This window comes from Neophocaena asiaeorientalis, unplaced genomic scaffold (genome assembly GCF_003031525.2).
Source record: "Neophocaena asiaeorientalis asiaeorientalis breed wild unplaced genomic scaffold, Neophocaena_asiaeorientalis_V1.1 scaffold603, whole genome shotgun sequence".
NCBI lineage: Eukaryota > Metazoa > Chordata > Mammalia > Artiodactyla > Phocoenidae > Neophocaena > Neophocaena asiaeorientalis.
The window spans coordinates 1,527,814-1,543,063 of record NW_020175662.1 but is presented as its reverse complement, the minus strand read 5'-3'; positions in this window follow the sequence as shown (position 1 = coordinate 1,543,063).

The following is a 15,250-nucleotide window of genomic DNA, read 5'->3' as shown; positions in this document are numbered from 1 at the left end:
TGTTCCTGCCTGTTTTTGGTTCTTCCCCAGTGCCTTCAAATGACTGGTTTTTATATTTTGTCCAGAGTTTGTAATTGTTACTGGCAGGAGGCTTAGTCTGTTATAAATACTTTACCATTATTAGAAACTAGAATAGGAGCAGCAGTAAAATGGTGAGAGGTAGCCAGACCTTCATTTTTTAACCTTCTCCTTCCTTCTGTCTCCCCTCTCTGCCATCAATCTTTTCACCACTGACCCTCACCTAGAAAGGCCCTGGACCTCAGTAAGAAGAAAGGAACAGAATAGGCTATTGGCATGAAGGGGTAGCTCAAGAATTTGGGGAAGAAAGATGATCTCCCTCTGCAAGTAAGTCTCCTCTCATCAATGATATCCTGAAAACACTAGAGAGGTTCCAAATCTGGTTCTGCACAGTTTAAAAACCAAGATGCACAGGCCCTACTCCATACCCACCAAATCAACAGCGGGTAGAAGGGCCAGGTGATTCTGATGGTTAGTCAGGATTGGGAACCATTACTAGAAGAGGCAGAGCTCAGATGTCTCTTGAATGAACGAGTGAATGAATGCATATGCACAACGGGCGATGGTGAGGTCATTCCCACAAGTTAAAACTGCCTGCTCTTCCAAGCCCTGGTCTCCAGTATACTGAGTTGTTGAGGGCTTGTCCGAGTGCTGTGGAAAGTAGCAGCCAGAGTGTGTTTTGACAGTGATATATGATGCCTTGCTTCACGGGAAATAGTTCAGGAACAGCCAGGAAGTCTGAAGTCCACTGAGAATGTGTTAAATGTGAGGTGTCCTGTTAGGTTTCTCAGTCTCTCAACAGTCTTGAAATTTGTTTGTCCTTGTTCCAGTTTATATGCTCCTGAAAAAGGCCTTTTATTGTCCTGCGTCTGTCACTTAAAGATATCCTTAACTCAGGAAACAAACCTCACTTATCTTTAGGAGTGTTTTACTTGGATCAAAAAGCAGCTGAATACAAATGCTTTATGATGCCTGAAAAATAACACCCAGAGGCACAGCTCTAAAGCGACTTTGAAATCCTCCCCTTTTAATACGAATCTTTCTCCTTCGGGAGGATAATTTTTTGAGAGGTAATAATCTGGTTCTTGGTATCAACCTAAGACCCTCTTGCTACTAATTGTTGTAAACAAAGCTCTTGCTTGTAAGATGAACATACATCAAGTTTCAGGGACTTTAAGTTTCCCAATAAGAGAAGGGACAATTTGCAATGAATTAATAGCCTCATTCTGTGACCACATTGGAGGACTTTGGTTTAGGGCAGGCAGACCATCCACCAAAGGGCTTACTTGGGGGTAAAAAGATGTGGTTCCCATTCTCCAAGTGCTAAAGATGGTATAAGTTGTCCCCTAATAGATTTCTAGAAGGTACATTGTTATATCTTCACTTTTACTGCAAGTTTATTGCAGTAACACTAATCAATGTGTGTGTGTATTTGTGTTGTGATTTTTCTCTTCTGAAACACAATCAATAAACCAGTTTTGTTTTTAGTTGGTTCTCTTTTTTCTTGCTACACATTCACGTCTGGATTTTCTCTTTTGGAGTGTAACGTCCTGTGAAGCGGCAATGATGATTTTAAAGAAAAAATGAATATAACACCTAGCATAAAGTCGTAGTCCTTTAATATACAAAAGTTTTTTGATACTTATTAATGATAATCATATGCACCATTTGGGCACCTTGTGAAATCATGGACTGTGAAAGCAGAGCTCGAATTGTACTTCTTTGCCACCTATTTTTCCAATAGAAAAGACAACTAGGTAAAAGAGAGTATCTATTTAGAAACTTTATCAACATATTTTCTTTTTTTTTAATTGAAGTATAATTGATTTACACTGTTTCAGGTGTACAGCAAAGTGATTCAGTTATATATGTATATATATATTCTTTTCCAGATTCTTTTTCATTATAGATTATTACAAGATATTAAGTATAGTTCCATGTGCTGTACAGTAGGTCCTTGCTGTTTATCTATTTTATATAACATATTTTCTTTTTCATGTTAGAGTTTTCTAAAGTTTTTGCCCAGCATTATTGTTTTATTTGATTTAATCATCCACATGGAATAGAGAATTAATTAGAAGGAAGAGAAGTGGAAAAGAATTAAAATGTGTTTTGGGCAACCAAAGAATTTAAAATGTGTACTCTAAACTCAAATTGCATTGATCCTTTTCATATCTATTTGGACATAAAGTTTATGAAGGGGCCCCTAAATTCCTTGTTTTTATGGGATTCTTCCTTAATCTTCTCCCCTTTTTTCCTTTCTCCCTTAGAATGCTAAATATCCTCCTTCTATGGAGACTAAATTAGGTGCATCTTGAATTCATTTCTTAGAACATAAGAAGTCTTTCTCTTCCCCATAAGCTGTCAGTACCATTTATATTTTAAATGAAAGGCAACCCTTTTCCTGAAGGAGGAACTCCAACTTTCTTTAGGGATTATCTAAACAATGTCACGTGTCCTCTTTTCTCTGCTCCATCTTCACATGAGAAAGCATAAATCATGTAACCCAACAAATAAACACAACTGACATGTTATTTCTTTTTCTATAGAGACATCAGCTCTTTAATCTCCTATTTCTTGTGAGCAGGGCTACTTTGGAGGACTGAAATCCTAATGTATACACAATGGCATTCTGTAAGTAAGAAGGAAACTCTAATGGAACAGTGTGTTAGAGAAATTTAATGTAACATGACTACATGAATACCTCTTGCTGTTTTGCTTCTCTCATCCCGTTTGGCTATAAAAACCAGAAAGCATTCCTGCAGAAAGGAAAAGAACAGCTAGCTAAGAAAATCTAACCGTGAAGGGCTGGCAATGCTCAGTGCCAAGAACCTGAGACTTTCTTTCAAGCATGATGTTTCATTGTTAAGGTTTTATAAGAAGTTAGCTTTAACCTATTAAGAAAAGGGTGATTTAGAAATAGGGGGAAAAGGAACAATTTTCCCCCATTCAGTCTTCTCTAGTATAAACAAGGTATGAGGCTAATGCTTTCTTGGCATAACATGAAGCTCTGAACTAACAAAAGAGTGCAATTAAAGCTCACCTGGCCTCAGAGGTCTTCTTTCCATAAAAGTTAAACTCTAATGATTGGCACTCAGTGGCCAAGATTGGCTCAGGATATTGGCAGCATATTTAATTGATACAGAGCAGTTCTACCAAAATAAAAGTCATTAAACCAACTGGAGGAAGCTTAAGAGAGGAGCAGCAGGGAGATCCTCTTTACATTTTTTTTTAAGGGTGAGCCCTGTGGATGGGGTCTGCTGGTGTGAATGTTTGGTTTGTGAGCCTCTCAAGGCAATCCAGGGGTATCTTTAGGAGGCTGCTTCAGAAAGACCAACAACGTGAATCTTGTTCCCAAAGAAAATGGGTTGTGCTGTGACTTTTTAAAAATTTATTTTATTGAAGTATAGTTGATTTACAATGTTGTGTTAGTTTCTGGTGTACGGCAAAGTGATTCAGTTATACATATATATTCTTCTATACATTCTTTTCCATTATGGTTTATTACAGGATATTAAATATTGTTCCCTGTGCTATACAGTAGGACCTTGTTGTTTATCCATCCTATATATAATAGTTTGCATCTGCTAATCCCAAACTCCCAATCCCCCCTCCCCCACCCCCTCCCCCTTGGCAACCATAAGTCTGTTCCCCTATGTCTATGAGTCTGTTTCCTATGTCTATGAGTCTGTTTCTGTTTCATAGATAAGTTCATTTGTGTCTTATTTTAGATTCCACATGTAAGAGATATCATATGGTATTTGTCTTTCTACTTCTGACTTACTTCACTTAGTATGATAATCTCTAGGTCCATCCATGTTGCTGCAAATGGGCATTATTTCATTCTTCTTTATGGCTGAGTAGTATTCCATTGTGTATATCTACCACATCTTCTTTATCCATTCATCTGTCAATGGACATTTAGGTTGGTTCCATGTCTTGGCTATTGTAAATAGTGCTACTATGAACATGGGGGTGCATGTATCTTTTTGATTTATAGTTTTGTCTGGATATAAGCCCAGGAGTGGGATTGCTGGGTCATATGGCAACTCTATTTATAGTTTTTGAGGAACCTCCATACTGTTTTCCACAGTGGCTGCACCACTTCACATTGCCACCAACAGTGTAGGAGGGCTCCCTTTTCTCCACACCCTCTCCAATATCTATTGTTTGTAGACTTTTTAATGATGGTCGTTCTGACCCATGTGAGGTAATACCTCATTGTAGTTTTGATTTGCATTTCTCTAATAATTAGTGATGTTGAGCATCTTTTCATGTGCCTCTTGTCCATCTGTATGTCTTCTTTGGAGAAATGTCTGTTTAGGTCTTCTGCCCATTTTTTGATTGGGTTGCTTGTTTTTTTGTTATTGAGTTGTATGAGCTTTTTGTATATTTTGGAAATTAAGCCCTTGTTGGTTGCATCATTTGTAAATATTTTCTCCCAATCTGTAAGTTGTCTTTTCATTTTGTTTATGGTTTCCTTTGCTGTGCAAAAGCTTATAAGTTTAATTAGGTACCATTTGTTTATTTTTGCTTTTATTTCTATTGCCTTGGGAGACTGACCTAAGAAAACATTGGTACGATTTATGTCAGAGAATGTTTTGCCTTTGTTCTCTTCTAGGAGTTTTATGGTGTCATGTCTTATATTTGTCCTTAAGCCACTTTGAGTTTATTTTTGTGCTTGGTGTATTTTAACTTCATTGGTTTACATGTGGCTGTCTAACTTTCCCAACACTACTTGCTGAAGAGATTGTCTTTTCTCCATTGTATATTCTTGCCTCCTTTGTCGAAGATTAATTGACCATAGGTGTGTGGGTTTATTTCTGGCCTCTGTATTCTGTTCCATTGAGTCATATGTCTGATTTTGTGCCAATACCACACTGTTTTGGTTACTGTAGCTTTGTAGTATTGTCTGAAGTCTGGGAGGGTTATGCCTTTCATCTTGTTTGCTTTGGTCCAAGTGATTCCCAACTTTCAACCAATAGGGAGCAGGCAGTGGAGCAAGGCATTCTGGGACTCAGGTTTGGTGTGGTAGCTGCACTGATAGCATCTAGGAGAGCCAAGTTGCTTCGTGTGGAATAAATGAATCCCCTGTAACAAGCAGATAAAATGAACTCTTTTTCCCAATCCAAGGCTAGATAATGGGTGGTAAGTATGCCTCCATTCTACAGTGAGGTACTAGACCCTCATGGAGGACCGGTAAAGGGAGCGGTGATAACCTGACCCCAACACTCACCTCATAGATAGAAAAGGCTGATGTTAGATATTAGAGAGAACTTAGGCAGTTGGGTGTGTTTTCCCCCCCAAGCAATATATCACCTGAGCCACAGTAGCCTGTAATGTATGGCTTTAATATATTACCAAGGGAAAATGTTCCAGTGTGGGTGGTGGTGAGTTTGATGGGGCCCAGCACAGGAAGCTTCAAGGAGACCACTTGGAAACCTTGTTGTGTCCTGGGAGTTTGAGGAACCCCCTGGACTATTGTCTCAGGAATGTAAAAGTGAGATGCTGTGGCTATTACCCTGATGCAGCAAGGAGAGAGAGCGAGAGCAACTGTGATGTATCAGGAACTAGCTACACTTCCCACCAAGGAGGAGGGGGAAAGTCCAGGGATATGTGAGTGGTTTTTTCTTGGACCAGAAGTGGGCAATGTGGGAGAGAGCCCTGCTGGAGGCATTTTGCATCTTCCCAGAAGGACGAACTAGAGGGGTGATGTGACCCCATCCAGGGTTGGACAATGGAATTCCCTGGGGCTGAGAGGAAGAAAGAAAAACAACCAGCCAGAGGGAAAATGCATTACACACGTGAAGAGAATTATAGTCTAATGTTCCCACTGTGATCTCTGAAGAACTCAGAAACGCACCACAAGAAAGGTGGTCAGCTTGAACCATTCACCCAATTTAGGGAGCATCAGCTTAAGATAGCTATACAGCAAGAGGAGATCCACCCCAGGTGATATTGGTGTCAGTCAAGTAAGATCTTTTATGCTGCTGTCCCCTCCCCCTTCCCCATTCTACAACCTTTCAGGAGGCTGGGCATCCTAGTGAGTTGGGGAGAGCAGAAGTGGGAGAAACAGAAAAAGAAATAGAGAGGAATCTTCCCCACTGCAGGTCTTCCTGCTGCGGAGCCCTGGTCTTTGAGAGGGGAGAAGGTTCGACTTTAAATGCAGTTCAGAATTCTCACAGTAACGCTGGGCATTTCGATTTTTGTGATTTTTTTTTTGTCATTGTCAGTGATCAGAGGATTTTTTGTTAACTAGGAATGAGTGGATAGCTGTGAGTCCTTGTATTACTTGTGATTTTACTTATTATCTAAGAATTAATAGTAATATAATAATTAATCATGCTATTATGATAGCATAATAGTGAGTGGATAAGTGAGTGGATAAGCTGTGGGCCCACATGGGGTGTCATCTGGGGGTCAAGGAACAATGAGCCTCAGACAGTGAACTTGAATGGGACTTGAACAGGAAAAGAGGTATGTTCTGGTTGACCAGCGCATGAGTCAGTTCTGCTCAATCAACATGCCAGGCAGAATTAGGAAATTACTTTATAAAAGATGTTTCACATCCCTCTTCCTCACCCTGACATAGATATTTTATGCTCCTGAAGTGCATTTTCGGCAAATAAACAATCAAATAAATGGTTTCTGGAGCAGCTAAAAACATCATTAGAGAATTTAGTGTCCATGAAAATGAAGGGGAATACACAGCCTCTTCAAGGTTCACAGACTATGTTAAATGTTACTTTGTCCAGGATGCAGGTATGTTTCATAGCGATCATCCTCCCAGTGGATAAGAATCCGGAAATACAAATTAATAGGACCATTTTTATGCAGTAGGAGAGACATTGTGTGTAGAGCTATTGGTGGCAGGCACATGGCCACTTTAATAAAGTCTCACTTTAAACATCCACCAACACTTGATGAGATCACTTGTAGGTTTTTTTTAATGGTGTGTTAAGTTCTAAAATATCCAGTTGGTAATCTGTTTCTGAAGTAGGGCTCTTCAGAGCACGACAAGGTAATCAGTTCAGAATAGCAAAACTCTGCTGGCTAGTGCAGCTCTCTGAGGTCAGGTGGAACATCGGCTCTTGAAGAATGTAAACTGGTGAAATAAATCGTAGATAAAGATAAACTTGTTCATGCAGGAGGAGGAAGGAGACTAACAAAGCTGCTAAACTCTTGAAAAGCATCATTTCTCAATGCAGTCTATGGAGTCTTTGGAAGGAAATGGTGATTAGTACAAAGGCTGCAGGGTGTCTGATAATTAACGTTTTATTTAGGTTCTTATTTGATTAATGTCTGCTCATCCACTTTGCTTCCTGGGAGCAGGAACTCCTTGTCTCTCAGATTTAAAATGCTGCCCAGGCCTACAATCATTTGGCCTCTTTTCTTTCTTTTTCTTTCATTGTCAAGGGTATTTCCCTGGGAAGGACATCATCTACTGTCTCTCTCATCAACAACTCCCTCTACTAGGCCACACACGCTGCCCACCTTCGCGTGTCTCTCTCAGGGCTTGCGGGTGGGGGTAGTGGAGGGGTGTGCAGGCGAGGGGCTCCTGCACACACAGGCCTGCGGCAGCTTGGATACACTCAGGAGACACTGGCCCTTTGCGGCAAATCCAGAAGTGGTAACTGACCTCTAGTGAATATCCCTTTTATTTTGGTTGGTCAGTTTTTCTGGTAGAACATAATTCAAATTGCAGAGAAATGTAAGCCTTCTTACACTGTATCAGGGCGGCTTGGTACAGTGAGAAAATAAAATGCAGAAAAGCGCCAGGGTTTACTCTTTATCCTGGGGCCCCTTCTTCTTCGTATCAGCACTGACAACTCTGTCAGGCTACTCTCCATTTCAAGAATAGTAAACAGACTGGTGTGTGTGTGTGTGTGTGTGTGTGTGTGTGTGTGTATGTGTGTGTTAAGCAGGGTATAGACCATAAGGAGATAGTAGAAGATATTGTTCACAGAGGAGAAACAGAGCATATACCCTTAACCCTGTTCTTCATCCGGTGTCCGTGGGTCCCCATTCTGTAACTTCCTTCATCAGAGTTTGCTTTTTAGGATCTTTGTATTTATAAACTATCCCTCCAACAAGCGATGTTAAACTGTTTTTAAAAAGTGAATGACTTCTGGTTTTATATTTTGGTTGTTGTGTTTAGCAACTAAACGGGAAATTCAGGGCAGGCCTCTCTCCTCAGAATGTATAACTAGGGGACTGGGCTTTCTTCCTTCAGGGAGACTCATGGTAGAGAGAGACCTTTTAACAATTGTTCATCTTAAAATGCACCTTAAAAATTTCGAGTAACTTGTACACACACACACACACACACACACACATTAATTTTACCAATGGGAAGGCAGATTTAAAGCAAAAGTAGTGAGATCTTCTCATTCCTTCCAGAATGTGGTCCAAGATGAATACATTAAGTTTAGAGCTTGGGGTTTACCTAATGGTTTTCAGAAGCCAACTCCATAGCTTTGATTAATGCTGCCTCATAATACCAATAATGTTGTACCCCAGTAAATCATTGGAACATTTTCCCTTGGTAATATATTAAAGCTATACATTACAGGCTACTGTGGCTCAGGTGATATATTGCTTGGGGGGAAAACACACCCAACTGCCTAAAGGCCGTGTTGTACACACTTGGGTGGAATTAAGCCCGGCTACCTTTTCATGGAATCTGTTTGCAGCATTGAGTGTGTTCAGAGAACTTTTGTTTCCTGCCCCCCCACCCCTGTGCCCGACATTGAAGACATGCTCCTCAAATTTGCATTGGTTCTTTGTTTCAAAGGACCAAAACTCTGCTCAAGTGGAGATGCATGTGAAAAATGTTGAACCAGTTAAAAGTATGGATTTTATAGTCCTCAAAATTGGTGGGTTTGAATTACAGCTGTTTCATTCGATGGGCTACGTGGTCTTGAGTGAGTAAGTCATTTAGACTTTCTATGAAATGGGGAGTGTGTGTGTGTGTGTGTGTGTGTGTGTGTGTGTGTGCTGTCTACCTTGCAATGTCACCAAGAGGATGAGCTGAGATCCTGAGTGTAAGTGGACAGTCCAGTGCTGGGCACCTAGTCATTGAGCGGTAGCTAGTTTTGAATGTTCTAGCAGGGACCTCCTGACCAGCATTTCTACACCCTACTTGGAGCCTTCCCACAACAACTGCTTTATATTGAGCTGCTTTGAGTGACTAGGTTTATATAGGAGTCAAGGTTAATGATCCAGGTAGTGGCCTTCCATTTGGAAATGGTATGGCAGAGTTGCAGGGCAGTGCAAAGTACCCTGTCCAGCAGGCTCCATCCTCCCTAGACTACCCTCCTTGCCAGTCAGTAATGACCAGCTTAGCTCTGCGATGTGCGCACAGCCTGGACAGGATCTCAGGGAGAGAGGAAGTAGTGGCCATCCTAGTTCTTGTCCTGTGTTTTGGCTTTTGGTGCTAGAGGTAAAAGAAAAAAATGAAACTGGAGAGACAGCTGTTTTCACCAAGTTCAGGTAAAATAATTTGGTTTCAAGCATCTCAGATAATCTCTGCTAAACTTGGCTCCTAGCTGAGGCTGCACTGGTCTGATCTCACCATCAGCAAAACCCACAGTTACCTTTTAAAAAATGCCCCACTTGGGTTGTTATAGAAATCTACCTATGCCTCATGTGAACAACTTGTGGGGGGAAATCATATTTATTGTACATGAAACATATCAATAATAACACAAATAAGGAATTCTTCTGTAATTTCACCTGCCTGACACAGCTACCACTTTCACTTTCCTAGAATCCTCTCCAAGCTTTACCCTATGCCTACATAATTTTATATAATTACATTATGGCATAATTAAAATCATTAATTTAGATTAATTTTATGAGATAAGTAATATATAAATATATATGTGCTGTAAAAATGTAAAACTAGAATTCTATAGAGCTAACAGGGAAAGTCTTTATTACCTCTCTCCAACCAGTTTTTGTTTTGTTATAATTTTGGGTTTTTTTTCAAAAATGACATCATCTACAAGTGTTGTCTGTGACTTCCTTTTATTCACTTAATATATCTTGGAATTTTCCTTGTTGGTACCTAGACCAACTGTTACAGCCTTCCTTTTGTATTTAACATTTTTATAAACTTTTCTTCACATTGCCAAATACTTTCAGAATTCTAATTATGAACAATGAGTGTGAGTGGAATTGAGACCCACATGGCTTATTTCTGGGACATGAAACAATCTAGCCACAAAAGTCGTTATCCCAGATGAGCAGTGTTTATTTAATACTGAGTTGGTTGGTGAATCATAGAATGGCTCTCTGGGAAGGCAGTGAGCCTATTCCCATTTTACAGATGAGGCAACTGAAACCCTTCCCCACTTTTTCCTGAATGGAACACAGCACATCTGAGGATGAGGACCATGTGCTAAGAAAGGGCCTGGGTCCCTTCTGACTTCTTTGAGCAGTTCTGTCAGCTCTGGGTTGCCTACCTCTGGACTTCGTATTACATGAGAGAAATAACCAGCTACTTGGTTTAGTCGCTATAGCAGGGTTTCTATCACATGCAGCCCAACACTTTCCTAACTGATACAGCTGTGTTCTCTCATTTGTTTATCCACTTACCATTTATTGATTTCTGGTCATGTGCCCACAATGTACAGATTATGCAGATAAGAATAATAGTTAGCATTTATAGAACACTTACCATGGACAATGCTTGTGTCATGACCTTCCCACGTCTTCTCATTTAGTATTCACAATAATACTCTAAAGTAGATATTATTTTGCTATTTTTACAAATGAAGAAACAAACTCAGAGAGATGAAATAACCCACTCAACAGCACTCATCTAGTAAGCTCCAAGCCTCTCATTTAACTGCAAGAAACTGCACCCCATTTATCCTTTAGGGAATAGGGACCCAACAGAATTTTTTGAGAAGCCAAACAATATGATTAAATAAATCTTTACACTGTGAAGTAGGTATGGTTATTCCCATTTTCAAACGAGATCCAGAGAGATCAAATGACTTCAATGCAATTAATTCAGTTTGACAAGCATCCACTGGGCACTGGGTTCTGGAGACTTTCTCAGGTGCTTGAGGCTACACAGCCAGATGAGGCAAAGCCTGGCTGAAGTGAACACTGCAAGGGAGGCAAGACTTTTCTGGAATTAAAGCAGTTGCAGAAGTTGTGCTTTCTCCGGCTGACATCAATTACTGACTTTCTGTCAGCAGAATATTCCAGATGGGCTGGTTTCTATAAAATTCCTAGGGGGAATCCCAGGGCTTAGGTTCTGGGGGAAAGGAAGGGAGGAAATTGGCAAAAGAGACTGTTTGAAAGGGCCGTTTTTCAGTCTTCTCAAATCAGGTACAAAATAATGAACTTTCACAGAACACTTTCTGTTTGTTAATTGTTCATTTCTCCCAGGCACAGAGAGGAGAGTGAGAGAAAGGCAACCTTTGCCACGTGATTGGACTCAGATCTGTTTACCAGATCAAAGCCCGTGGGTAATGGAAACTTCGGAGGGGGAGAGGGTGGGCCCGGGGAGCAGTGCCCGCAGCAGCTACTTAGCTGAGTGCATCATTCTGTACGCTCTGGAGCCTGAACTGCATGGCTTGGAAATGCTAGCTCTCTTCAGACTTGTCACAGGAGGGTTCTGGGGCCCTGGAACTGCTCAGGGATGCTGGATGCTAGGAATGTTTATAGAGTGAAGCTGCTGGATCACGTTCCTCTCCTCTTCTGTAGACATCTCTTGTTTCTTAAGGGAAAAGTAACAAGTTCTTGGTTCCCCTAACATGTGTGTAGCTAATTTTGAAACTATTAACATTTCCTGATGATAAGCTTTTTTTTTTTTTTTTTTTTTTAATAGCCAGCAGAAATTTATTTCTTCTAGTTCTGGAGGCTGGAAGTCTAAGATCCGGGTGCCGGCATAGTCAGGTAAGGTCCCTCTCCTGGTTGCAGAGTTCTCGTATCCTCACATGGTGGAAGGGGATGATAAACTTTCTGAAGGGCTCTCTGTATATCTAATGTCTTCCAGGGAAATATGGAACCTACACTGTTATGGACTGCATAATTCGTATGTTGAATCCTAATCCTCCTGGGGATGGTATTAGGAAATGGTGGGGTTTGGGGGAGGTGATTAGGGTTAGATTAGGACATGAAGTGGGGACCTTGTGATGGGATTAGAGCCTTTATAAAAAGAGGAGACAAAGAATCTCTGACTAAACCATACACTGTAATAGTTTTACTGAGAGCCATTTATAATTCAAAAAATTAACTATAAATGTAGAGCAAAAGGGAAGGAAAGATGTACCACAAACTGATATCCTGGTCATCTCCAACGAGGGAAGCGTGGTGGGAAGAGGGCCAGGAAGACTTTTACTTTAAATGTATTGTTTGGATTTTTCTTATAATGAGTCTGTACTAATGTGTTACTTCTATAATTAAAATATTATTTTCTAAAAAGAAAAAATTCTTTACACAATACTTATTAAGAGTGGTTCTTGCATTTAGTTATTTCAAACTACGAGGATTCTCATTAATCCTTTAAAAGAACAACTCAGCATCTCTTCCTCCCTCTTCTTCCCTCACCTATAACTCCTTTTGCCAGGTCTTGAAAAGTAATGTTTTTAAATGACAAGATAGTTTAGGATTAGAATTCCCTTATAAAGTGGAGGTTGTTTGCACTAGGAATGGACGGATAATACTTTGCAAACAGCGGTTGAATGATTTGTGATTGCTAAGTGCCCAGAGGATGAGCAGTCCCCAGTGCATGCTTGGTACTGTTATTAATGTATCTTTCATCTTTTGTGCACTCTGCAAATGTTAACTGGTTCACTCTCAAGAGTGATAGGAATAAATTCTTACTGCAGTTGTAACCTGAGGTATAGGGAGAGGTCGAGGGGATTTTTTTTACTATAATTTTTATGAGGGTTGATTTAACAGTGGATGGAATAGTCAGGGTCTGGGAGACAAGACTTCTGTTTAATCACCAGCAGGATGACCTTTATGTTTTATGTCCAGGGTCTCTGCCTCTGGGCCACATTTGGGACACAGGCGTCACTGGTGAGGCTGGGGGTCCCTGTGCCCGGGGTCCTGCCTCCTTGGGCCCACCATTGGTAAAGTGTTTTAAAACACCCTTTCCCTTTCAACTCGAGGTTTTTACTTTCTGTTAACTTTCTCTGTTTCCTCTGAAAACCTGAGAAAGGTACTGTGGCAGCTGTGTTATTTCTAGGTATAGTAACTTGTGGCAAAAATGACCCTTCGTGGTGAATTGTATCTGCCCTGGGAGAACTAAGAACCTGAGGGGAAGCGTAGCTTTGGGCTTACCTGAAAGCAGTGACTCTTGAAACTGGGCAAGTCCCTTGAGGGCACTGGGCAGCTATGCCTGTGGAAGATATTGGCTCCTGTACAGCACGAGGGTCTAGACGGGGGCGGGGATCCCACACCTACCTCATGTGGTCTCATTCTCTTGTACTGGAACCCTGGGAAGCCAAAGAAAAGAGCCCGCGATGGCTATGTGGATTGCTGCATGGATCACTCCTGGGGAAAAGGAACACTGCTGCTGCCCTGCTGGCAGGATTTCCTGTCTTATATATCCCGAATCCAAGTGTGGTTGACTGTGGTCTTATGCACGTGGATACTGAGTTGAGTCTAAGAAGCTGCCTGCCTGGGTAGGTTTTTCAGATCCACTCTGCAGCCATTTCCTGAGGTCTCGTGCCTCTCAGGGGGTTGTTAGGCATCCAGGCCAGGGCCACTTCAACTTCCTGTAAAATCCACTGACCTCTCCCCTTCTCAGACCATTGGGAACCTCTTATTCTGAATCTCCCCTTGAAGCCTTTTTGATATTCCCATTTTCCTTCCTACTCTTAACACTATCTCTTTGGCAAGTATAGTCCTTTAAATAAGACTGGAAGAGCCATTGCTTTCAATCATCTTTGCCTTCTGCCCTGCAAATATTGCTAAGAAAAGGAAATACAAAAGGCCACCTGGTAGGAATGGTGGGCAGGTGATGGAAAATAAAACTCTAATATGTGAAAAAGTCATGCTACCACACCTGTTAATATTAATAATAAAAACTCTTTCTATTATATAGGGCTTGGTTATTTGCAAAGGGTTTCCACAGCCAGTGTCTCATTTCAGCCTGACAATATTATAAGGGAAGCAGGCAGTGGCAAGCCCTGGGAAGGAAGAGGGAAGACTTGCTTTGTAACATTTGCCTATTTCCATGGTGTAAATGCTCACACCATGGCCAGTTCCAAACTACCAATGACTTAACAAGTCTGAATTTTTGGATATTTAACAGTCAGCTTGGGAGAGTTGATGCAATCTGGCTCCAGGATACCACTGGAGTCAAGACACATATAATCACCCTAATTTAAAGGTGAGCAAAGCAAAGCTCAGAATTTTTGTCCAGGGTCACAGAGATAGTAAGAAGCAAAGCTAGGAACTTGAACTCACATCTGCTATTCTGTTCCTTTTTCTTGCTGAATCAAGTCTGTCCTTCATGGTGTTGGAATAGTAAAAAACTGAGTCTATTTACCGCCTGTGAGAAATACTTAAAAATCCCTTCAAATGTCTGCTTTATCATCAGTCTTACTTCCCTCCCTCACCAACTCCCTTGAAGGAAAAATTCTCTCAGTGTACAGAATCCTACCCCTCCCCACTCATCTGGAACCACACTCCACCAACTGATTCCTCTGTCTTACATCTTTGAATCATCTCTTCCTCCCTCTTCTTCCCTCACCTATAACTCCTTTTGCAATTTCTCTAATCCAAGACTGATGCCCTGCCTCTGACTTGCTCACCATCTACTTCTGATGATCATGCTTCTTTTTTTTTTTTTTAACAAATTTATTTGTTTAGTTTTGGCTGCGTTGGGTCTTCGTTGCTGCGTGCGAGCTTTCTCTAGTTGTGTCGAGCGGGGGCTACTCTTCTTTGTGGTGCGCGGGCTTCTCATTGCGGTGGCTTCTCCTGTTGCGGAGCACGGGCTCCAGGTGCTCAGGCCTCAGCAGTTGTGGTGCGTGGGCTCAGTAGTTGTGGCTCACAGGCTCCAGAGTGCAGGCTCAGTAGTTGTGGCGCAAGGGCTTAATTGCTCTGCGGCATGTGGGATCTTCCCAGACCAGGGCTCGAACTCGTGTCCCCTGCATTGGCAGGCGGATTCTTAACCACTGCGCCACCAGGGAAGTCCCTGATGATCATGCTTCTTGACAAAGTCAGACTTATTTCAGCACTTCCACCCCTGCCTTAGGTCACT